Below are 25,121 nucleotides of genomic sequence, written 5' to 3'. Positions count from 1 at the left end.
AACTAGTGAAAATAACAAAAGAGAAGCAGACTCACAGATGCAGAGAACAAACTAGTGGTTAGCAGTGTGTGTCAGGGGGCAATATAGGGGTGGGAGAGTGGGAGATACAAACTGTTGGGTGTAAGATAGGCTCAAGGATGTATTGTACAACACGAGGAATATAGCCAATATCTTGTAATAACTGTAAATGGAAAGTAACCTTTAAAAATTGTATTAAAATTTTTTTTAATTAAAAAAAACCTTGAAGGCCAAATAAATCATGTCTGTGGATCTTACGTGGCTTGTGGGCCACCCATTTGTAAACTCTGCTTCAGTCATTTATTTTCCAATATATATTATGAAAATTTCAAATGTGTAGAAAAGTTGAAATAATTTTATAGTGGATACTTCTGTATACCTATCACCTAGATTCTACTTGCTTTATCACATATCTATTCAGTGACTTACTGTAATCAAAATTTAACTGTATGGAAATTTGAAGGGGCATGAAAGAAGAAAAGAGAGGGTAAGTCCTGTAGAGGTGACTCTAGTCTATTAACTCATTTCTTAAAATTCAACCTCAGGGGGAGGAGGAGATGGGAAATTGCTAATCAACGGGCATAACGTTTCAGCTGTGCAAAATGAGTAAGTTCTAGAGATCAGCTGTACAACCTTGTACCTAGAGATAGCAACTGTATTGTACACTTAAGAATCTAAGAGGCTGTGGGACTTCCCTGGTGGCTCAGTGGATGAGACTCCGCGCTCCCAAAGCAGGGGGCCTGGGTTCAATCCCTGGTCAGGGAACTAGATCCCACATGCATGCCGCAACTAAGGAGCTGGCAAGGCTCAACTAAGGAGCCTGCGAGCTGCAACTAAGGAGCCCATGAGCTGCAACTAAGGAGCCTGCCTTTTTTTTTTTTTTTTACATTCCATATATATGTGTTAGCATACGGTATTTGTTTTTCTCTTTCTGACTTACTTCACTCTATATGACAGTCTCTAGGTCCATCCACCTCACTACAAATAACTCAATTTCATTTCTTTTTATGACTGAGTAATATTCCATTGTATATATGTGCCACATCTTCTGTACCCATTCATCTGTCGATGGACACTTAGGTTGCTTCCATGTCCCAGCTATTGTAAATAGAGCTGCAATGAACATTTTGTGTACATCCTTGAGCCTATCTTTTTTTACCCAATCGTTTGTACCTCCCACTCTCCCACCCCTATATTCTCCCCCCCACCCCCCATGGTAACCACTGGTTTGTTCTCTATATCTGTGAGTCTGCTTCTTTTTTTTTATTCTCTAGCCATGGTTTTAAAATGGGCCTTAGGAGTTATAGACTTCAAAGCCCTGGTGAGCCAGGTCAGCACTGGGCACATCCGACCTGCCTCTCAAAGTGACATTGCAAGGAGGCAGCCCCTGCATGCTGGAGGGTTTTGTGGACTAGAGAGAGCCCGCATTCTGCCACCTCCCTGGCCACAGTCAGAACCCCTGACACCTCAGAAGTGAGGCCTGGAAGGTCCAGGCAGGGCCACTGCCCTCAATTTGGTCAGAAAGGGCCAGCCTCGGACACTGATATCCCTACCAGTAGGCAAGCATGCAATTAGAGACATCACTTGCTCTGAGTACGGGTGAGCTGGGCCTCTTTGCACATGGGATGCTCATTTCATGTAGGAGGCTAGAGTCAAAAGCCTTGGCTGTGAAATCTGATTATTTTAATTAAGTCCCATGAGACTTGATGCAGAACACTTTCCAGAGGTTGAAAATAGCTTTTCTCAGGGTTCCCACATGTGCACTGGGACCCAGGGAAGGTATTTCCATCTTGACAGCAGCTCTCGTGTTAGCTTGTCTGGAGGGATTGATCAGCAGCCTGCTCTTGTCCTTTGTGGTGACTGAGGAGCACCCAGGGACAGAGGCCGGGAGAAAGCTTTTATACCTACTCCTGTTCCCCACTGCTTTCCACCACGCTTGAAGAACATTACATTCCGCGTGCGGTAGCAACGTATCATTAAGGGATGGTAATCACCATGGTAACCAAGGATAGTCCGCTACAAGCAAAAGGAAAAAGAAAGAAAAGCATGGAGCCCAAGCTTGCTACACCCACAGTAGCTCAAAATGCCCAGGCTTTTAAGTAATATGGAAAAGGAATATATTTCCTAGACTGACAGCTAGACCAAATGTTAGAATCATTAAACTGTAAAAGTGAAAGAAGTCCTACAGAACGACCAAGGGCTGCAATGAAATGCCTTCAGGGTCAGCTGATCAGGTAAATAATCAGGCTGGTGACACCGTGGTGGTCACCCTGGGAAGGTGGGCAGTGTGTGTGGGGGGTGTCTGCAAAATTGGGGCCAGGTTCTGAGAGAAGGGGCAAGAGCTTCTGCAGCTACAGCTAACTGTAGCAATGGGAGAGGCCAGCTCTGTTATGTCAGATTGTGCAATTTTCAAAGGAAGCTGAGAATGCAGATTTTTATGCCAAGTATCCCAGTTTTGACTACTAAGTGAAACTAATTTCAAGCAGGTCAAAGGAAACACATCTATGAACTCCAGTTTATTATATTTGATTCAATATGTGCAACCCACTCTTTTTCTTAAACCCTGAGGATAGCGAGGTTCAAAATAGTTGTTATTTGTGTAGGTCACACAGTCACTTAGTGAGCAAATCAGGCCTCTGGGGTCTGGACTCTGGGGACAGTGCTCTTTCCCTTCTAAAATGTGGTGACAAGGCAGCTTAGCTCCAGGGGGGCCAATTTCACTATAATTAGTCACAGACTCTACTGGGAATCAGGCCTTCCTATAGGCTAAAAGTTTAAAAACCATAAAAACAGTTCTCAGAGAGTATGAGATGTGTGACTCTATTATTCATTCCTATCCATTCCTTGTTAGACCATTTCCTGAGTAGTTTGTGTTTACTGTTATTGTAAATGGGATTCTTAAGATTAAAATTTTAACAAGTAGCTATTATATATAGAAAGCTATTAATTTTCTCATTATATTTGTAATACCCACTTTACTGAATTTCCTTACTTTTCTCTAATGACACATCAACTCATTATTGTGGAATTTCTAAATAACTAGATCTTCTGCAAGTAATGTTGTTTTACAGCTTCATTTCTTTTTCTTGTCTTTGCATTAATTAATACTTATATAGGACAGTGTTAACTAAGAGTAGTTAATGGACATCTATGTCTCATTCCCGAATTTAACAGGAATTATTCTTTTATCTCACCTTTAAGCATGATGCTGGCTTTCTTTTTTTTTATTGAAGTATAGTTAATTTACAATGTTGTGTTAGTTTCTGGTGTACAGCAAAGTGATTCAGTTATACATATATATGTTCTTTTCATATTTTTTTCCATTATAGTTTATTACAAGATATTGAATATAGACCCTGTGCTATACAGTAGGAACTTGTTGTTTATCATATGCAGTAGTTTGTATCTGCCAATCCCAAACTCCTAATTTATCCCTCCCCAACTCCCTTTCCCCTTTGATAACCATAAGTTTATTTTCTATCTGTGAGTCTGGTTCTGTTTCGTAAATAAGTTCATTTGTGTCATATTTTAGCTTCCACATATAAGTGGTATCATGTGATATTTGTCTTTTTCTATCTGACTTACTTCACTCAGTTTGATAATCTCTAGGTCCATCCATGTTGCTGCAAGTGGCATCATTTCATTCCTTTTTATGGCCAAGTAATATTCCATTGTATATATGTACCACATCTTTTATATCCATTCCTCTGTTGAGGGACATTTAGGTTGCTTCCATGTCTTGACTGTTGTAAATGGTGCTGCAATGAATATTGGGGTGCATGTATCTTTTCTAATTATGCTTTTCTTCAGATATATGCCCAGGAGTGGGATTGCTGGATCATATAGTAGCTCTGTTTTTAGTTTTTTAAGGAACCTCCATACTGTTCTCCATAACAGCTGTACCAATTTACATTGATGCTGGCCTTCTATATATATCTTAACATAGTAAGAAAGTATCTATTCCTACTTTATTAAGGACAGTTTAAAAAATAGTGAAATATGTTACATTTTATCCTTTTTTTTTTTTTAAGCACCAATGGCGATGACTAAATGGTTTTACTCGTTTGAGAAACATGGGAAATTATATTACTAGATTTCCTGGTGTAGAATGACCTTTGCCCTCCTGGAATGAAGTCTATTCTTTTAAAGTTATATTGGATTCTGGTTACAAACATTTTGTCTGAGATGCTTGTATTCATATATGGTCTATAGTTCCTTTTGTTGTGATAGCTTTGAAAAGTTTTGTCATAAATATTGTTCTATATTTATAAAATAATTTGGAGGCTTTACTTCTCTCCTCTACACTCTTGAATGGTTTAAATAGCATGGGGGTTGCCTGGTCTTCAAAGATTTGATGGATTTAAACTGTTAAAATTTTAAGTCCCCATAGCTCTGTCCAAGTCTGACCCCCACTCTTGTCCAATTCTCTCTCCTGAAGGACAGTCCCTATCCTTCCTGTCCTCCACTCCACAGTATGTCCCCTTGTTCAAGAACAGCCTTGTATTTCTTCTCCTTTAACTAGTTTCTTAATCCTGGTAGCTGAAAACCCCAGGTATCCTTCAGAGTGCCTCCCACGTAGCCTAGGAGTCTTCTGTACAACCCAGGTGACAGAGGTGTAAACGTAGATTAGTTTCATTTAGCCTACCGCTTTCCTCCTGCTTAGAAGGAGCGCCAGACCCAGGATTCTTGTTGCATTTAATTATTGGTCTTCAGCATTTGTTAAAGCCCATGTATTAAGTGTGGCTTTACCAGGCCAGCATGAGGATGTCTCTTCTTCTTTTACTTTGTCCAATTCTTATTCACTTCATTTCTTCTTCCCTTTCTCTCTCTCTTTTCTAGCCCTTTCCTCCTGCTAATGACAGAGGTGTTCATAGATTAGATTCCAAGAGCAGGAGACATTCTGGTCTTTGTTTAGCTTACGTCCTGGATTCTAGCTTTTCACCGACATTTTTATTGTAATAAAACCAAGACCTTTGCAAAGTGTTTCCTAGTCGCCCCAAATGAGACGTATCGGAAATGAAACCATCCTTCAGGTAGATAAAGCCAGTACTGGAATTGACTACATCTTGGTGGAAGAGATCTTTTGCACAAAGTATCCATTTCCTCATCAGGTTGCTCTCAAGCTAACATGCAAGCCCAGGAGTTTTCCTGACCCCATGGATATTTGTGATGAGGGGGTCCAGAGAAGGAAAGCTCCAGGGCTTGATCACATGCAGGTGAAACAATGGGTACATTGAAAATCCAATGCCAAGGGGAAGAATGTTCATAGCTTTCTGGGGCTTGATCCTTTCCAGATCTGGCAAAACTGGGCCACACATTTCCCGGGATCTTGGTGCCCAACTCTGTGTTTCTGAAGCCCATCATCCTAGATGAGTTTGGGGCAGTATTACAAGCAAAGAAAGAAATTTGCTGATGACAGGAACATGGTTCTCCCAGGAATAAACATGAACAGGTGGTTGAGCAGCAGATTCTTAAATACTGTACCACTACAAGAGAAGGAAAATATGCAACATTTGCACTGGCAAAAATATCCTGTCTTTAGGGCTTCCCTGGTGGCGCAGTGGTTGAGAGTCCACCTGCCGATGCAGGGGACATGCCACGGAGCGGCTGGGCCTGTGAGCCATGGCTGCTGAGCCTGCCTGGGCATCCGGAGCCTGTGCTCCGCAATGGGAGAGGCCACAACAGTGAGAGGCCCTCGTACCGCAAAAAAAAAAAGAAAAAAAAATCCCGTCTTTAATAAAAACTTTACACTGTTAATGCAAATGATATGTTAAACTTGGTGGGGGAATGGCATGCTATTGCCACTGTTGTTTGGTAGGACAATTAACAGTGTTAGCAGAATCCCCGCTGGGCACTTGTACAGTACTTAACACTTTCAAAGACCCTGACAGGCTGCAATTCATTGTAGGGCTTTTCACGTGCTTTTTCTGGCCTGACAGTGCTTTAGAAGCATGTAAATAACTCTTTTCTACATTTATACCTTAACGCAGTAGCTAGCTTGGTTTATACCCTCAATTAACAGGTTTTAAAAGTGCTGTAACCATGTAAGAAGTCAAATTATGGACTAGTTAGCAACCCAATCATTAGCTTGAGACTCTAACCTTAGTTATGGAGAATAAATAATATTAATTTCTCTTCCTGGTTTTCACTTTTCTGTGCCAAAATACCCCATTAATGAAGCCCCAGAGAACACAAATTTTTTTTTTTTTTTTCGGTACGCGGTCCTCTCACTGTCGTGGCCTCTCCCGTTGCAGAACACAGGCTCTGGACACGCAGGCTCAGCGGCCATGGCTCATGGGCCCAGCCGCTCCGCGGCAGGTGGGATCTTCCCGGACCGGGGCACGAACCCGTGTCCCCTGCATCGGCTGCATCGGCAGGCGGACTCAACCACTGCGCCACCAGGGAAGCCCCAGAACACAAAATTTTTAATCAGATTTTAGAAATGCACATGCACCAACCTTGTCAATAATAAGAAAAACTTCATGGGCCAAAATACATTTTTATCTTTGCTCCTGTCCCAACAGAATTTACCATCCATACTACCGACCAAATGTGTGAAAGCAGTCTATCCAATAAATGACTTATCGTACATTTTTATTGGCTCAAGACAGGTATTACTTCTGAGGATGATACTTCAATCTCTCTTGGATTATTTTTCATAGTTTACGGTGTTCTTTCTCTAGGTTGTGACAAAGATTCTTTGCTTGACCAAACTTTAGTCAGGCTCCTGAACCTTCTCCTAGGTCCAGCCATATACCTCCTTATAAAATCTAGTTGTAGCCAGAACCCTGCTAGGTCAGTTTAAAAGAGCTCCCCATCATCCAAATGTGATCACCCTCCATATCTAATCAGGTTCCTCATCTTCCCCTGTCCTCCAAATGATGTCTGATCACCCTGGCCTGTCTTCAGCAAAGATTTGGTTAAGTCAGTTTAGCCAGAATCCCCCTAACCCCTAATGTTTCCCCTTAGTGATTTTCCATCCACTGATCACTATCCTGCTCCTTGGTTATAAACCCCCACTTGCCCATGATGCATTGGGAACTGAGCTCAGTTCTACACTGAGATCTCTAGTTCCCCTACAGTCTTGAATATATTTTTATCACTTTACCTACCATCCAGTTCTGATTTCTTTTTGACAGTTAAACAACTACAGTCACATATATTTATTGTCCACTTTTAGGAATATTGCTCTAACTAAAAATAAATAAATACCTATGGACAAGTAAGAAAAATAGACTTTCAACTTTTCTTTATGCTAAAAAACAGCATAAAAAACATAAATGTTTAAATCAATGCAGCATTAATTCAGCAGTACTTTCTACACACGAAGCATGTGCTAGGCATAAGGATACCATGATGAATAAAATGTGATTTTTGCCTTAAAGATTTCACAGCCTATCTGGGTAAGGAAAAATGTATATGTGGAATAAAGTATAGTGGTGTTTAAAATAGAGGTGTGCCATAGACAGATAGATAGGAAGGAGGACTGGAATGAGGGAGGGAGGGAAGGAAGGAAGGAAGGAGGGAAGGAGGGAAGGAAGGAAGGAAGGAAGAATAGAAGGAAGAAAGGATGGAGACACAAAGAAAAAAATTCATACATGGGGTGATCAGAGAAAGCTAGAGTGAGGAGATATCATTTTAACTTAACTATGAAGGTTAAGTAAGCAGTCACCAGTTAGTGGTTCTAGGCAGAGGGCAGGGTACCACCAAAGCAAAGACGGAGAAGTAAAAAGACGCATGGCACTGCCCCCCAATACTCCTGGAGCCCAAGGATATGAGCACAGTATGAAGTCAATGCTCAGTAAGCCTTTGCTGAATGCACAAATGCATGCATGGAGGGAATCCAGAAACATAAGCCATTGATCTAAAAATTGCGACAGTCCTGAGAAGCTGATCTAGCTAAAGCAAGTCATTGGACAGAAGGCAATGGATGGACTAGTGAGTTTGTGAAAGGCAGATCACAGGCCCTAGAACTCTAACTGCATTTCTCACTGGGATGCAGCTTTTGACATGAGCAAATTTGCAGCAGAAAAACATCAAAACTGGAAGAGACATTAGAGAACATCTAATTCCATCCCAAGAGGTTACATCGATGGACTCAAGGTCCAGATTCTGTGTCCAGCAGTGGTACCCCCAACAGTCACCTGATCTATCACAGCCAAGGCCTCTGACCATGCTAAAGGAAGGAAGAAACATAGGAAAAAGAAAAAGTGGTGTATAAGAAGAAAATCCGGCAAGCAGGCAGGCTGGCTGGCCTGTGGACCCCGGCTTGAGATTTGGCCAGCATTTGGTTTATTTTTCAGCATCTTGCTGGAAGGGAAACTCCCTTGAGCCCAGTTCCCATTAGAGCAAAGGAATGGCTTTTCACAGCCTACTACACAGAAACAAGCCTGCCTTCAATCCCTCTTGAGGAAGAAGGGCTTTTGTGGTACTTCAGCAGCGTTGTTGGTCCTTTTTCCCCCACTTCGCCAGGGCAATTGGTTGCAAGTTTCCAGCCCAGCCCTTCAACTCTTAACAGGAAATTCCTAGAGACTAATTAGGCTGGCTACAAAGTCTTTGGGAGCTCAGCTCTGAAGCCCTCCTTTGAATTCTAAAGGAACCAGCAGGGGCACCTGGGCCTCTGCTCCTGGTCTTCCCTCAGCCTTGACCCAGAGAACTGGGGGGACGGGTTTCCCAAGTGGAACAAAACTGACCCTTGATTTCTTTGCCTCAGCTTTTTCCTACACCAGGTGTCCTGAATTAAATATTCTAACTACAGAAGAGGGGTTTTTAAACCCAGAGGTTCTTAAATATTAGCATGCATCAGAATCACCAGGAAGGTTTATAAAGTGAAGAATGCTGGTCCTCACCCCGTTTCTGATTCAGTTGGTTCAAGATGGAGCCTGGGGCTTCCCTGGTGGCGCAGGGGTTGAGAGTCCGCCTGCTGATGCAGGGGACACGGGTTTGTGCCCCGGTCCGGGAAGATCCCACATGCCGTGGGCCCGTGAGCCATGGCCACTGAGCCTGCGCGTCCGGAGCCTGTGCTCCGCAGCAGGAGAGGCCACAACAGTGAGAGGCCCGCATACCGCAAAAAAAAAAAAAAAAAAAAGTTGGAGCCTGAGTATGCATTTGCAACAAGTTCCCAGATGATGCTAACGGTTGTGTGTCATGGCCCACCCTTTGAAGATCATTAAATCAGGAATCGGATCTTGCATTTTTTTTATTTCCTGCAAACAGGTTATTTTCTGCCAACCTATAACTCAAAATTGCCCTCTGTCTTTCTCCTTGGAAACAAAATCATTTCATTGAGTAATTACTGTTCAATCTACTTATTGCTACAACAATTTTGTTCCTGGCATCCAGAGACATTCCTAATTTTATTTCCTGCCCTTCTTCTCTAGAGCAGAATCTTATTTATAACCTCCAGGCCCAAATACATGTATAATAGGAACAGCAAAACAAGACAGCCCAGAGAACAATGACAGGGTTCTTTCCTAAGAAAAAGGAACTTCATCTGAAAGCTTATGCAAGCTTTAGACAAAAAAATGGGGTTCCATGTACATGGAGTGATGGTAAATTTCCTGCTCACATTCTAATAGGCTGTGTTGGTGAGGAAAATGTTTTCTCTGGAGAAGGCTAGGAATTGGTGCCAGGATTAAATGTCTCCAAGAAAGAAATGACAGAGGGTTGTGGAGAGTTGTGATGGGTAGACATGAATTTTGGGAAGAGACTGTTCAACCCACTAGGACATGAGGTAGAGGATGAGGGAGATGTCAGCTGATGAAAGTGGCTTGTGGAATGGGAAGGTGAAACATGGGTCACGTTGAAGAGACTTGGCAGTTTATCACCTTAGCTCCACCATTCTAGGTACAACTTATTCGATGGGAAAATTTCACCTAAACCTTGAGTGTTCTTCAAGGTTCCATGTTGAAGCCATTCCAGCTAACAGCCTTGCCATTTTTTTACAAACTACATTACTCTTCCTTTCCACAATAAGGTGCTTGGTGCTGGGTGTATACAAAATGACCAAAATAAAATCTCCAAAGAGAAGAAGTGAAAGGATAACACTTTCCAACTCTGAGATCAGTGTTTGGTTAGACAATCTCCATCTTTTATGTGTGTCTTTTGTTCTCTTTGCCAGGTGTTGCCTCACACCTAACTCTGTTCTGTTTGTTTCTTACCACTTTCTTATAGAAATCCAGACTTCAGCCTAGAAGCCAAGCTCCATGAGGGCAGGAACTCTGACTGCTTTGTTCACAACCGTATTCTCAACGCCTGGTACCTGCCTCACACGATATGTGCTCGGTAAATATTTCCTGAATGGATAAAGAGAGGGAGAGGTGCAGGGCAGAAAACTGGGGAAAAGGAGAAGAAATGTTTCTGAATAGTGAGTCTGGCCTAGAGTCCCTTTAACTAGTGCCACCACTTTGGATGATACACCTTAAATTCTCATAACTGCACCTTGCTTCTCTGAAAAATAGGGATAATGAGGCCTGTCTTGCAGGCTTGCTTTGGGTATTAGAAGAACATATATAAAATACTCACCTCTGCATCTGAGGCAGAGTAGGAACTCAGTAAATTATAATCATTATTGTTACTATTGGTTTATTCCATATATTCAGTCATTCTGCTGAGACCATCCTTGGAAAATCAAGCCTATGTTAATCCGTGTAGTTTGCAATTTGGTGTTTTTAAACTCAGCAATATACTCTCTTGTTCTTATTTTCTCTTTTCTCAATTGAAAAGATGCCCAGAAGCAAATAACTAGCCACATATAGATTGGACAGCAATTTCCAATCAGTGCACAAATACTCTGGTAATGCATTTAGCATACAAGTCAATGGCACGTTGGATTTCCAAACAGACTCTAGGCCTTGTGTATCAAGAGGATTATACTTGCTGCCTACTCTCTCTGGCTGTACTGTGGTGAGGATTCCTGAGTTGATATATATTAAGTACCTTGAGCTGCAGGGAGGAAAAGGTGTCATAGGAACACAAGGAAGTATTAAATGCCAAACGAATTGCTTTAACTCAATGGCAGGTTGGAGGCTTTACCCACCCCCCCAAAAAAGCATAAGGAAATAGTAACTCACGATTTCCACAAACAATTCAACTCCCTTATGGTTTTTCATGCATGGGTAAATTAATATACAAAATAGAGAATAATTCTAAAATTTATGAATTTGCTCTTGGTTAAACTTTAAATATCTCAAAGCTAATAGTTGTTTAGTTTTCCTAAGTTCTAATGAAAACACTTCATACATATGTTGGATCCTCAGAGCACAAAGTCAAGATTCATCAAATGTGGTTGCATTTATGATCAAGGCAAAATGCCTTAATTAAACAAGTAATTAGCCTTGAGGAGAGAAATGAGCACAGAAGTCCAATTAGTGAATCTGTTAACTGTTCCTCCCAGTGACACAACCAATAGCCATTCCACATGCAGTCAGTTACTTTGATCATGGGAATTACATATGGTCCTCTGAAATGCACAATGGCAAAAGTAAATTAAACACTAAGGAAAAGTAATGAATACAATATAGCAGAATAACGATTAGACTGGGAGCCAGGAAACCTGGGTTTTAGTTCAGGCTGCCACTCACAAACTGTGTGGCTTAGGATAAAGTACCTTAACCTTCCTAAGCCTCATTTTCCTCTCATTAATTACGGAAGCTGGACGACATGATTTCTGAAGTCCCTTCCAGTGCTGACATTTTTCAAGCTTGTGTTGAGGAATTCCTCCCTTTCAATTCTTATTTTGGAAGCCACTCGCTTCCTAGCACCATGTCTGCCAAACAGCATCGCTGCCAGCAATTTACAAGGTAGGTCTGTCAGTGCAAGAGAGAGGCTTCTGCCTGATCTAGTTTTGTTTACAGTGGCAGCATTTCAGCACATCCTCTTTGCTTTCAGCAGGAAGCAGCCAGGCAGCAAAATTGCTGTAGCATAAAACAAATCCAGCTGCAGGGCATCTTCAAAATGCTCCCTATGTGTTTTTCAATTTAGCCTACTATTAAAATTTTAAAGCACAATTTAGAGCTGTAGCTTGCAGTTTTCTGTTAAAAAATGAATCCAGGTTTCTCATTACAGGATTTGGGGTGGCGGGGGAGGGTGGGAGGGAAGGGGCATGTTCAGCGAGAGGAGATATTTTATATATATATATATATATATATATATATTTTTTTTTTTTTTTTTTTTTTTTTTTGCTGTACGCGGGCCTCTCACTGTTGTGGCCTCTCCCGTTGCGGAGCACAGGCTCCAGACGCACAGGCTCAGCGGCCATGGCTCACGGGCCCAGCCGCTCCGCGGCATGTGGGATCCTCCCGGACCGGGTCACGAACCCATGTCCCCCGCATCGGCAGGCGGACTCCCAACCACTGCGCCACCAGGGAAGCCCGAGAGGAGATATTTTAGAATGTGGTACATGATTTGCCTTTGGTCCCTCCGGTCCCAGCACTCATCACCTGTGCCTCATTCAAGGGCTTTAGAACCCTTCTTTTCACAATCAGCGAATTCAGAGCTGCAGGTGAACTCCAGACCGAGAGAGGGGATTGGAGCAGGGCCAGCCTAACCTGCAGATGCCGTGCATGGTTTGGGGGAGAGGTATCATCCGAGAAGCTATGGATCTGGGTTGGCAGGAAGAGCGAAGACAAAGCATGGAGGAAGAAGCAGCATGGTATGTTTGTACAATGCAACTAGTTCTAGTGACTTTGCGTTTAAAGAAGAAGAAAAAAGCAAGGGATGAGACGGAAAGATAGGCAGTGACCAGTCCTATAGAGCATTCTCCAACTGTGTTGTGCCGCCCGGACACCCCCTCCAGCACTGAAGGACTCAGTCTATAGCTGCTACTCACCCAAGGTCACAGCCCCACCCCAGGGGCCACCACACCCTAAAACTTGTTAGGTGGTCGGGCATATAAAAGGCTCCCAAGAGCAATTCCTAATACATTTCCTGCACGCTGCTAACCTGCTAGTCAGATTCTGCTTCTTGGGGAGTCCAGTGCTTAACACCATGCTAGAGAGATTGATGGTACCTTTGTTGGCAGTGGTGAGACATTTAAAGGTTGTAAACAGGGGTCAACCCTGATCAGATTTGCAATTTTTGAAGATTACTCTGTGGTAGTATATGGAGAGTGTGTTGAAGTGGCAAACACAGAGGAATATGTCACGTGGGAAAGGACTTTGATGCAATGCAGCCTCCAAATACACAACCAGGAGAGCTCTCCCAGCAGAGCTCTCCCACCCAACAGAAAAGCTCACAGTACAAATGAAAATGCTCGGGCTTCCCTGGTGGCGCAGTGGTTGAGAGTCCGCCTGCCAATGCAGGGGACACGGGTTCATGCCCCGGTCTGGGAGGATCCCACATGCCGCAGAGCGGCTGGGCCCGTGAGCCGTGGCCGCTGAGCCTGCGCGTTCAGAGCCTGTGCTCCGCAACCGGAGAGGCCACAACAGCGAGAGGCCCACGTACTGCAAAACAAAATAAAAAAATAAAATGCTCAAACCACACAGCTCCTTAATTCAATCCATAACACACGGTGAGAAGCAAGGGGGCAAGAAAGGGGGTATATTAACAGTCAGGATAGGCGGCAAGCAGGTGAAAGACCATGCTAGTTGGGTCGTGTTCGTAAGTCCTCCTCCCCCCATCCCTCCCCTCACATCAGCCTCTTCCACTGATGGTGTGGTTACAAGGACCAGAGTTGAGGTTGGAGCAAGGGGCCCAAGAGGGAAGGTACCTGAGGCCAAAGACACACTTGTTCTGTTGAAGGGGAACAGGGCAAGTACGCAGGCCACAGCTGCAGCTTTCCAAATAGCCCGCTGAACAGCTACAAGTTCTACCTGCACTTCTTAGGCAGAGCACACGTGGGGCCAGTAGGGAATCATAATTATACTGGGTATCACCATTGGGTGACTGACTAGGAGTGACAGATCACTCTCACCCCAGTGAAAGCACAGTCATCCCTTTCTATCTATAAGCATCTCTCGTTTGTTATTATCATATTTTCTACTTATTCCATGTATACTCTGCATGTCCCATAAGTTAATAACTGACTACCTATTTTGAACACATCTTATGAATTCTACCTAAGTCTCACATGCTACTTGTTTAATCATTCTCTATTTTTTAATTGAAATATAGTTGATTTACAATGTCATGTTAGTTTCAGGTATACAGCACAGTGATCCAGATAGTACATATATCTGTTCTTTTTCAGATTCATTCCCTTATAGCTTATTACAAAATATTGCGTATAGTTCCTGGTGCTATAGAGTAGGTCCTTGTTGGTTATCTATTTTATATATAGTACCTTGTTAATCCCAACCTCCTAATTTATCCCTCCTCCCGCCCGTTTCCCCTTTGGTAACCATAAGTTTGTTTTCTGTGTCTGTGGATCTATTTCTGTTGTATAAATAAGTTTAGTTGTATCATTTTTTTAAGATTCCATAAAAAAGCAATATCATATGATATTTATCTTTCTCTGTCTGGCTTATTTCACCTAGTATGATAATCTCTAGGTCCATCCATGTTGCTGCAAATGGCATTGTTTCATTCTTTTTTATAGCTGAGTAATATTCCATTGTATATATTTACCAAATCTTCTTTATCCATTCATAAACGTTCTTTATTCTTAAACATCCTATGAGTTTTGCCTATATTTCAAAAGTTCTTCATTCCCTTACTATCAATACTTCATACTTCTTAAGACTTGCATGCATCCAGTTTGTGTGTTTTGTCTTTTATAGCAAAATTGAATATTCTCAAATACTACAGCAAATGCATATTACAAATAAAGACTGTTTGGAGGGTTTTTGCCAAAGTGGAGGGTATAGACAATGTGGTTTTGACTTAGGGAAGTGACAGTAGAGATTCAGGAGCAATTCCATAAGATGAAGTGAGCAGAAATGACGACTAATTAGATGTCATAGGTGAATACGATGGGCGGATCCTGTTGGCTGGCTGACCCAACATCCATTCCATCCCCTTTCTCCCTCCTAGTGTAGAGGCTAGGAAATCTGCATACTGATTAGCAGCCTCTCTTGTTCCTGGGAATGGTCAGAGGTCACAGTTCTAGCCAATGAGATATATATGGAAGTCTGCTAAGGAATTCTATGAAAGCAGTTGCTTCTCTTAATAACAAAAAGGATAGAAATAGCTGGAACTGTCCCTCCCATCATCTTCCTGTCTTAAAGAAACTGATGCTTGGAGCTGTGACAACCATTGTGTTACCTACCATGATGTGAGAAGCCACTATGCTGAGAATGGCAGAGTGGAAATATAGGAAGAGCCTGGTACTTAACATCTTTGAGCTGCTTCTTCAGCTCTGGGCTGCCAACCTTCAGACCTACTGTTATGGGAGAAAAATGAACCCTATTGTTAAAGCACCACGAGCTGGATTTTCTGCTACTCGTAGCCAAACACATCCTAAATTCTTAGTGAAAAGGTGAGAGGAGACAGAATAACTTAATCAAGTGGCCAGACCTTGATGCAAAGACATTGCAAACTACAGCCTTTGTCTTAGGTAACCTAACCATGAATCGACTAAAAATTGGAAGATCTCTTACTGGTATAAGGGGACAACCAGCAGTATTTTCCGTAGGAGGATCCAGGCTGCTGGTGCTCAGCAAAGCAAAGTCAAGTTTCCCTTCCTCCCTGGTTTTCTAGCATCCCCAAACTGCAAACGATTTCAGACTGATTAAACTAGGATTTTGGAGGTGGCAAGTCCCAAGATCAGCATTTTTAAAAGCATCTTGGATGATTCTAATGAGCAGCCAGGGTTGAGAACCTCTGCTTTTAATGAGTACATCTGTTTGGGGATAAGAATACAGCCACCGCTTCCACCTTCTAAACTCTATACTGTTGAGTAATCTGGGTCTCTGAGCAGAAGTGGGAATTACCAGAACATTAGGAATTTACAAATACCTCTTTCCTCCTGTAGATTCATTACAATACTGTGAATCTTGAATGCAAACTACAGACCCATGCTTCCTAGAGCATCAAGATAAAGTCCATAGAGTGACATATTGCCATTCTCCTACATTTTTCTGTCAACTGGTGCAAGTGTCACCAAAACTCTCATCCACACTCATCCACACAGCAAAGAGGAATCATCCCACTCCTCTCCTTCTGTCTGTAAACTTTTCTATGGTCTAGAATCCCTTCTAAGACTGAGGCTTTTTTTCTTCCAGAGTGGAAAATGTTTCCAGTCATGCTTTTATCAAAGGCCTTTTCTGGTGTCTCAGTTCGGCCTTATCTTTGTAGTGGTTATAATACTTCTGACCATAAAATTCAGGTATGCAAAAATGTGAAAACCTATATTTCCATAACTGACTCTCCTTTCTGTCTTGAGACCCCATTCTATTGATTCTTGATGGCAGAACTAGAAACAAATCGATTCCAGGTAAACTTGATCCGTTCAGGGTTTTACTCCTTCCCTCCCGCCTTTGCCCTGGGGAGTTGGAGGGAGACTGATAGAACATCTGGACACAGAGGGGGCTCATCTGGTCCTGGATTATCATCTGTCCACGCTGGCATCCTCTGCTGTGTCCTTGTTCCTCGAAGTCGCCAATTGTCAGCCTCTCTCCCTGCTGGCATCCACGGAGGCAACTGAGTTCCCATCTGGCCTTTGATATAAGGACAGTGCTGACATCTGTTCTTGGGCCCCCTCTCCCCAATACGAAGCATCTGTTAGTCTGCCAGGCCTCCTTGAGATACTTCTGTACCCGTCTCAGACAAGCATGGATGTACTCCAGGCCGCTCTGGGCTGCGGGAGACTCAGGACTAACGTGCTATGCTGAGATTTCTTCTTCCTGACTTGCACACTAGGGCAAAGTGTGAGACAATCTCAGACCTTCATCATTTTCCTGGAACCCCTGCCCCAGGAAGAAAAGTCAGACTCTCAGCCCTTGAGCACTGCCCCCCATTCCCATTAGCCCAGAGAGGGGCCAGCACAGGACTGACTGTTAGAGACACGCAGCAGTGTTTCCCGTCTTCTCCCTCATTCCCAGCCCATGGGATCTTCATCTGTCAGAGTAAATAGGAGAAATGCTGGCTCAAAGTGTGGGGACAGACTAGGGGCAAAAACCAGTAATCTTAACACATGTATATGTATAACTGATTCACTTTGTTATAAAGCAGAAACTAGCACACCATTGTAAAACAATTATACTCTAATAAAGATGTAAAACAAACAAACAAACAAAAGAAAACCAGTAGTCTTTAAACATATATTAATTTTAATTAAATTTATTAAAGTTTATTTAATAAGTTTTAATTATATGTATTAAACTATTTACATTAATTAATATTACATTATATTAATACTTTAAAAATACTATTCTACCACACCTGATTGTAAACCTGGAATGTCTGCATCCAGTTCACTCATCATCAAGAAAAATTGATGCGTTAAAAAACTAGATACAACAAAACAGATTATTTTCTAATGGAATATCAATGCTTACTTTTTCTCTTATATCCCCCTTCCTACATTTTTCAAATTTCTTCTGTGAACTTCTTTGCTTTATGTTTCTATAATAAACACATCTGGAAAATGTCCAACAAAATGTCTGCTGAAGAGAAAAGGCATAAAGGAAAAGATTGATAAGTCTGATCACATAGCAATGAAAAGTTAAATAAGGCAAAAAAACCTTCCATAAACAAAATAAAAAGACAAATGACAGATTAAAGGAAAAAATTTCTCACATGACAGAAAAAGGATTCATGAAGAAAATTAATACAATAGGCAAGCTGTATAAAACTGTATAACATATATAACAGGGTATCAGAAAAAAAAAGCAAAGGGCCAAAAATGTAAAAAGAACCTCACTCAATTACCTAAACGCAAATCGAAACAAAACAGAGATATCATTATTACATAGATTTGCAAAGTGAAAAAAATGTATAAAACTCAGTAAATGGTTAGGGCATACAGATATTACATTTCTTAAGGATATAAACTTGAGTGACTTTCTGGGGAGAAATTTGGCAAATCGATCAAAATTTTAAATGTATTTCTAGAACCCCTTGCAAAAGTATGTACACCAACTAAATAAGGACATGAACAAGGATATAAACAAGCATAATCATTGCAGGAGTGTCTGTAACAGCCAAATGAAAAAGGATAAAAAAAGTGGAAACAGCTTAAAGGACCATCCAAAGGAGATTGGTTAAATAAATCCTTGTACATTGATATAATCAAATACCGTACAACTGTGTGAAACAAACATGAAGTGATGTGTCGTATTCTAATATGGAAAATCCTCCAAGATATATTATTAACTGAAAAACCAATGTATAGGACAGGGTGAATAGTATAATGATCATTTTCTTGTAAATAAAATATATTATGTAATTATCAATGTTTATGTATTCACAGAAAATATTTTGGAAGAGTAAACAGAACTGTTAACAATTTCTCTACAGTTTGAATATTCTAACCAAGCTCATGTTTAAAATTTATTTTTTAATGTCAACCACAATTACCTACCTGTGGAATTACAGATAATTCTATTTTCATATAGAATTTCAGTTTTAAAAAATGAGCATTCAGTTAATTAAAAAAAAGCAATAATATATAGAATTTCATGAAGTCCATTCATCCTGATCATTGGTTCTTTTTTTTTTTTTTGGCTGCGTTGGGGCTTTGTTGCTGCCTGCGGGCTTTCTCTGGTTGCAGCGGGCAGGGGCTACTCTTCATTGTGGTGCGCGGGCTTCTCATTGCGGTGGCTTCTCTTGTTTCGGAGCACAGGCTCTAGGCGTGCGGGCTTCAGTAGTTGTGGCACGTGGGCTTCAGTAGTTGTGGCTCACAGGCTCTAGAGCGCAGGCTCAGTAGTTGTGGCGCACGGGCTTTAGTTGCTCCGCGGCACTTGGGATCTTTCCGGACCAGGGCCCAAACCGGTGTCCCCTGCGTTGGCAGGTGGATTCTTTTTTTTTTTTTTTTTTTGCGGTACACGGGCCTCTCATTGTTGTGGCCTCTCCCATTGCGGAGCACAGGCTCCAGACGCACAGGCTCAGCGGCCATGGCTCACGGGCCTAGGCATTCCGCGGCATGTGGGATCTTCCCGGACCGGGGCACGAACCTGAGTCCCCTGCATCGGCAGGCGGACTCTCAACCACTGCGCCACCAGGGAAGCCCTGGCAGGCGGATTCTTAACCACTGAACCACCAGGGAAGCCCTGATCATTTGTTCTTAATGAATGTGATAAAAGTTGTAGCCCTGAGCTGTCCAATGCAGCAGCCACATGTGGCTATTGAGCACTTAAAATGTCTTGTCCCGATTGTGATGGGCTGCATGTATGGAACACACATCAGATTCTGAAGACTTACTATGAAGAAAACAATGTAAATGATCTCTAACTAGTAGTTTATATTTATTACATGTTGAAATAATATTGGGGTGTATTGGATAAATAAAAGTAATTTCATCTGTTTCTTTTTTTATTTATTTTATTGAAGTATAGTTGATTTACAGTGTTGTATTAGTTTCTGCTGTACAGCAAAGTGATTCAGTTATACAGTTATATATATAAGTATATACATATATATACTTTTTAATATTCTTTTCCATTATGGTTTATTACAGAATATTGAATATAATTCCCTGTGCTATATACATAGGACCTTGTTGTTTATCCATTCTATATATGATAGGGCATCTGCTACCCCCAAACTCCCAATCCGTCACTCTCCTACCTCCCCTCCCTTTTGGCAACCACAAGTCTGTTCTCTATGTCTGTGAGTCTGTTTCTGTTTCATAGATAAGTTCATTTGTGTCATATTTTAGTTTCCCACCTATTTCTTTTTTACTTCTTAAAATGTGGTTACTGTAAAATTAAATTTTTTTGTAAATATGAAAATTATGAATGTCATTAGCATTATACTCATAATATTTTATTATGAATTCTATTATTCTAATATTATTCTATTCTATTGGATAGCACTACTATGAAGTCTCTCCCCATATGCTCAAGGTATTGTTTACAGTTTTGGGGTATTCACATTCCCAAGTCCATCCATGTATCCCAAGTTAGGCACCCCACTCCAGCTACAGATGAGGCTAACCTGCAGAGCTGTATGGTTGACCTGGTCCAGGTTGGGTCATGATAAAAATGTGTTGCCTGAGCTACACTTTAGGGTGATGCTGTCAGTCTTGATTCAGGGTCACTGTTATCAACGTTCCTATGGAGCTTGTTGTTTTAGCTGATGAATGGATATTTTAGTGATTTTTCTCACAGAATCTTTATAGAGGACCTTCATAAGGAAGGTGATATCAACTAGAGTTATGTTTCTACTGACTAATTATTTTGTTACTGTAGTTGCCAATAGTTATTGAGCCTTTCTATACACCATGCACAGTTTCGTGTTCCTTACATCTCTTACCTTCCTTAATCCTCACAGCAACTTGCTGAGGCAGGTGCCACGATTTTCCCCATTGAAAGTTGAGACATTGAGAGTTATTGTTCACAGTGACTGAGCCCAAAAAAGGCGTCTCCAGTGCAGAAGCCCAGGTTCCAAATCTCTACACTATCTTTTATGGATGAACCCCATGAACTGTAGATCTGACCAGGTTTTCCTTTTGCTGATGGCTGCTAGGAAGCTAAGAGCGTAAGAAGTACATAGGTATTGCAGTCTTACACTGTCCTCATTCCTGGCTGTATTATATATCCTTACACTCTCATTCTTTTTTATTGACTATATTCTATTACATGGAACTATTATAATTCATGTCACCAGTCCCAATTTATAGACACTGAAGTTGTTTCCAGTCTTTTGCTACTATGAACAACTGGAAGTAACATTGCTGGGTCACACTGTAGGTGATGTCAGTTTTGACTGCAGTGCCAAATGCCCTCCACAGTGTTGCACCAACTTACACTCCCTCAGGAATACTTGAGGACGCCTATTTCCCCATACTGTTGCCATTACAATATGTATCAAACTTATTAATCGTTGTCAATCTGATACGCAAAAAAGCCATCCAGGGCTTCCCTGGTGGTGCAGTGGCTGAGAGTCCGCCTGCCAATGCAGGGGACACGGGTGCGTGCCCCGGTCCGGGAAGATCCCACGTGCCGCGGAGTGGCTGGGCCCGTGAGCCATGGCCGCTGAGCCTGCGCGTCCGGAGCCTGTGCTCCGCAATGGGAGAGGCCACAGCAGTGAGAGGCCCATGTACCGAAAAAAAAAAAAAAAAAAAAACATACAATTTTATGTTGATTTTATTGTAAATGATGTTAAGTATATTTTCCAGTTTTAAGATCCATTTGTATTACATTTTCTATAATCAATCTGTTATATACTTTGTCCATTTTACCATTGGGTTTTTGGATTTATTGACTTGTAGGAGATCTTTATGTATTAGGAAAATTGCTCTTCCGGAAAAGCATGAAAGGAATGAGGAAAGCAGGGTAGGGAAGGGGAAAGACTGGAACAAAGAAGGGCTTATGCTGCTGGCAGTCAGGAAACTTCTGAGAGAGGAAGAGAGTATTCAGCAATGACATGCTACTCAGAGGCCAAATGAGACAAGGACAGAAAAATATCTATCATTTGTAGGGCCATCAACCCGGAGGTCACTGACAATTCAACAAGAGACGTTTCAGTGGAGAGGTAGGCGTGCAAGCCTGCCCCGGAGTGAAGAGTAAGCGAGAGGTAAAGAAGTAGAGACGTTAAGTATAGAGTGCAGACACCACAATGAGAAGCCCACGCACCACAACGAAGAGTAGCCCCCACTCACTGCAACTAGAGAAAGCCCACACACAGCAACGAAGACCCAGTGCAGCCAAAAATAAAATTAAATTTTTAAAAAAATCAGTGAAGTATAGAGTGCAGAGTTGTCTGTCCCCTATTAAGACAAGCTGTCCTGGTGTTGCAGGAAGGAGGACCCCTTCCAGGGCCCAAGAATGGGCTCCTGTCTAACATTTGGAAATGAATTGTTCTAGGAGACACACAGAACACATTATTGGAAAGGGGAGCCCGGCTGGAGAGCAGCAGAGTAAGGGAACCCAGCTCTGCCACATGGCTCAGAGTCTCAGGTTTTATGGTAATGGGGTTAATTTCCGGGTTGTCTCTGGCCAGTCATCTTGCTTAGCCTATATTTGGTCTGACTCAGTGTTCTTCCTGGTAGCACATGCATCTCTCAGCCAAGATGGATTCCAGCGTGAGGGCTTCTGGGAGGTTGGCAGGATGCATCATCTCCTCACTCCTCCCTTTGGCCCCTCCCAAATTCTTCCTGGTTAGTTTTACAAGACATATTATGGGCTGGCGTCCCCTCCCTCCTTTTGGCCCCTCCCAAAAGGAGGGAGGGGTTAATGTTCAGAGGCAGCACCGAGTTCTTTATCAGGACCTCCTGTTATGAGACAACTCATGCAAGTGGTTATCATCATGTCTGGCCAAGGTGGACGGTTTCAGTCAACAGTTCCCTAACACTGGTATCAGTGAGTGGTTGATTGTGAGGATAACTTCTAGGACAAGGTGGGTCACTTCAGCTGAAGGCAATTCTCCAGGGAAGGGGGTAGCTGTGAGCCATCAGCAGCCAGTACTCACAGCAGCTGGGAAAGGATGCTCTGACCTGGTCATGGGGATTGGGTGGACCAACAAAATGATGTCGGCCACAGGAGGTGAAAACGAGTGTTTTATTTTGGACATAGTGTGAAATATTTGAGATATCAAGGGTCAAGCAAGCACCGGGAAAGTCTATAACTGAGAAAAGAGGTCTGTACTGAACGTGTAAGTTTAGTAGTAGTAAGCATATAGATAGTATTTATTAAATTATGCAGATATCTCTGTACTGATATAGAAAAAGCTCTAGCATATACAGTAAAGGGAAAAAAGCAAGAGGCAGAATAGTGTTTGATACTGCCTTTTGTGTATGAAAGGGGAGAAATAAGAATACACACATACACACACACACACACACGCATACATTTGCACATACAAAAGGAAACACTGGAAGAACATACAAGGAAGAATACAAAAGGGTTTACCTGAAGGGTAAAGGGTAGGGGTGGATGGGGACAGGAGCAGACATGAAACTTCTTAAAGTATTTTAATATAATTTCCATTGTTATTGCCTAAAATAAATACAATTTTAAAAAATTTTTAAAGGAAAGAAAGCCATGTGGATAGTTGAGATCTTCTATGAAGAAAGAAAGGAAAAGAGAAGAGGTCCCAGATCCAAGGCCTGAAGAAAATCAACGTTTAGAATTTTGATTGTGGAGGAAGGACCAACAAAATGCAAGAAGCAGGTAAGAGGTTAAAGGAGAAAACCAGGGATAAGTGGTGTTAGGATGCCATTCATGGAGGTGGTGGTATGTGAGCCATTGTTACACCATTGAGAGCTTGATATTGGCCGTGATGGGAGTATTTATTTACACTGTGGAAAAAGGAAAATGATACACATCAGGGCTTTTCCCCTTCCTTGGAGCCGGTTTACCAGCACACCACTGCACGGAAGTCAGGACACTTCTGAGAGAGGGAGAGAGTATTCAGCAATGAAATGCTACCCAGAGGCCAAATGAGACAAGGACAGAAAAATATCTATCATTTGTAGGGTCATCCACACGGAGGTCATTGATGATTCAACGAGAGCATTTTCAGTGGAGAGGTGGGTGTGCAAGCCTGCCCTAGAGGGAAGAGTGAGTGAAAGGTAAAGACGTAAAGACACTATGTGTAGGCCACTCTTCCTATCAGTTTTGCTGGACGGGGAAGAGTGAAATCAATAAGTTAGTGATTTGGGATCAAGGAAGGGAAATGTATGCGTTTTAAGGTGAATAATCTTGAAACTAACATGTACACTGATCCGATTACCCCAGGAGAGAGAATGTTGAAGAGAGAGGGAAAAGACTGGTGCATTGCCCTTGAGACAGTATCCCCAGCACACACAGAGGGACTCTCATTTCATAGGAAGGACATTTCTTCCATTTGAGAAGAAGTTTCCAAGCAGCATCTGTGATGGGGCGGTGCCCAGATACATAGGCCCTGCCAGCTCCCTGCCTGTGAAAGTTCATTACCAACACCTTGACATTCTTAAGACAGAGCACGCACATATGCCTTTCTCTGAGACATGTAACCAGTTAGTAAATAAATTTCTGCGTGTCCTCAATATCTCACAGGCAGCCTAAAAACTCAGAATTCCAGCCGTGGAAAGAAGGGAACCTGCTAAAGAGTGTAAATAACCTAGGCAAATGAGTTCTCAAAAGAAGGTTAGAGGTAATTATGTGTCAAGATTTCACTGTCTGCCACTTCTAGATTACAGATGACTTCAACAAAGTGCTAATGTTTGATTAATGCTTTCTAGCTTTTAGTAGCTCAGCTAAAAGCACAGCTTCCAGTGAACAGGTGGTACATTAATTGAAACATAAAAGACAGAGACTGAAAATGCTTAGGATGAGGAGAAAGGCCTTTAGAAGGTGGAAATGGTGATTACCTTAATTGTTTCAAAAAGGCAAGGACTGATCTTTCATTCAGAGGAAGGTGCCCCAGCCACGGTAGCAGTTTTCCACCATCTTCCAACCATTTTGCAGTTGTAGAGACAAGTGCCTTTGATGAATCACATTTGAATGGGGTTCTTGCTATGCTAACTGGGTGTTGATAGAGTTATGTAGTGGAAGTAACAAGGCCTTTGGATAAAACACCTAGTACCTTACCTGATGTGTTGTCTCAGGAGAAGTCTAGCCTCAGCCTTACCTCACGGAGAACTCTGGAGCACGAGTTGTACCACAGTTTGTTCTGCCTGAGGCAAGGGGGCTGGACTTGTATACCACACCCTGTCAGTCAGTCACGGGTTACGGACCACCCTCCCTGGAGGGGCGTCATAACCTCCCTGGCTTCTGTGGGTAAGGACTCTCCCACTGGCTAAGGGCAGGTGCCCAAAGAAAGAGGCAGCTGTGAGCTGCTTTGAGCAGCCAACACCCGCAGCAAATGGAGTGGGGTGGGAGCTCCAGCCTAGAAAAAGAGGATCTGTGTGGGATACCAATAGCATCTGCCTCAGAGGACAAATGGCAGTGGTGATTCCAACCCCAGACCGTCATCCAGGAGCAGATCCAGCAGGGAATGCAAGTTCCCCTGAGCCAAGCCATTTGGATCGCTGTTGGCAGTTCTTGAATGCTCAGTCGTGGGATGTCTCGGTAATGAAAATA

At 42.3% G+C, this 25,121-nt stretch overlaps 1 long non-coding RNA gene across 1 annotated transcript in view; it reads left to right on the top strand.

Moving 5' to 3' along the window:
• Nucleotides 1-10,212: 10,212 nt before the first annotated feature.
• Nucleotides 10,213-25,121, top strand: part of LOC307183172 — a 36,656-nt gene continuing 21,747 nt past the window's right edge. The window contains exons 1-2 of the long non-coding RNA XR_013827392.1: nt 10,213-10,302; nt 23,089-23,228. This is a non-coding gene — a long non-coding RNA (uncharacterized lncRNA). The remainder of the gene's footprint in view (nt 10,303-23,088; nt 23,229-25,121) is intronic.

This window comes from Stenella coeruleoalba (genome assembly GCF_951394435.1).
Source record: "Stenella coeruleoalba genome assembly, chromosome: 3".
Lineage (NCBI taxonomy): Eukaryota > Metazoa > Chordata > Mammalia > Artiodactyla > Delphinidae > Stenella > Stenella coeruleoalba.
Note: the sequence above shows the minus strand (reverse complement) of the source record. Positions and strands in the feature narration are given on the sequence as shown.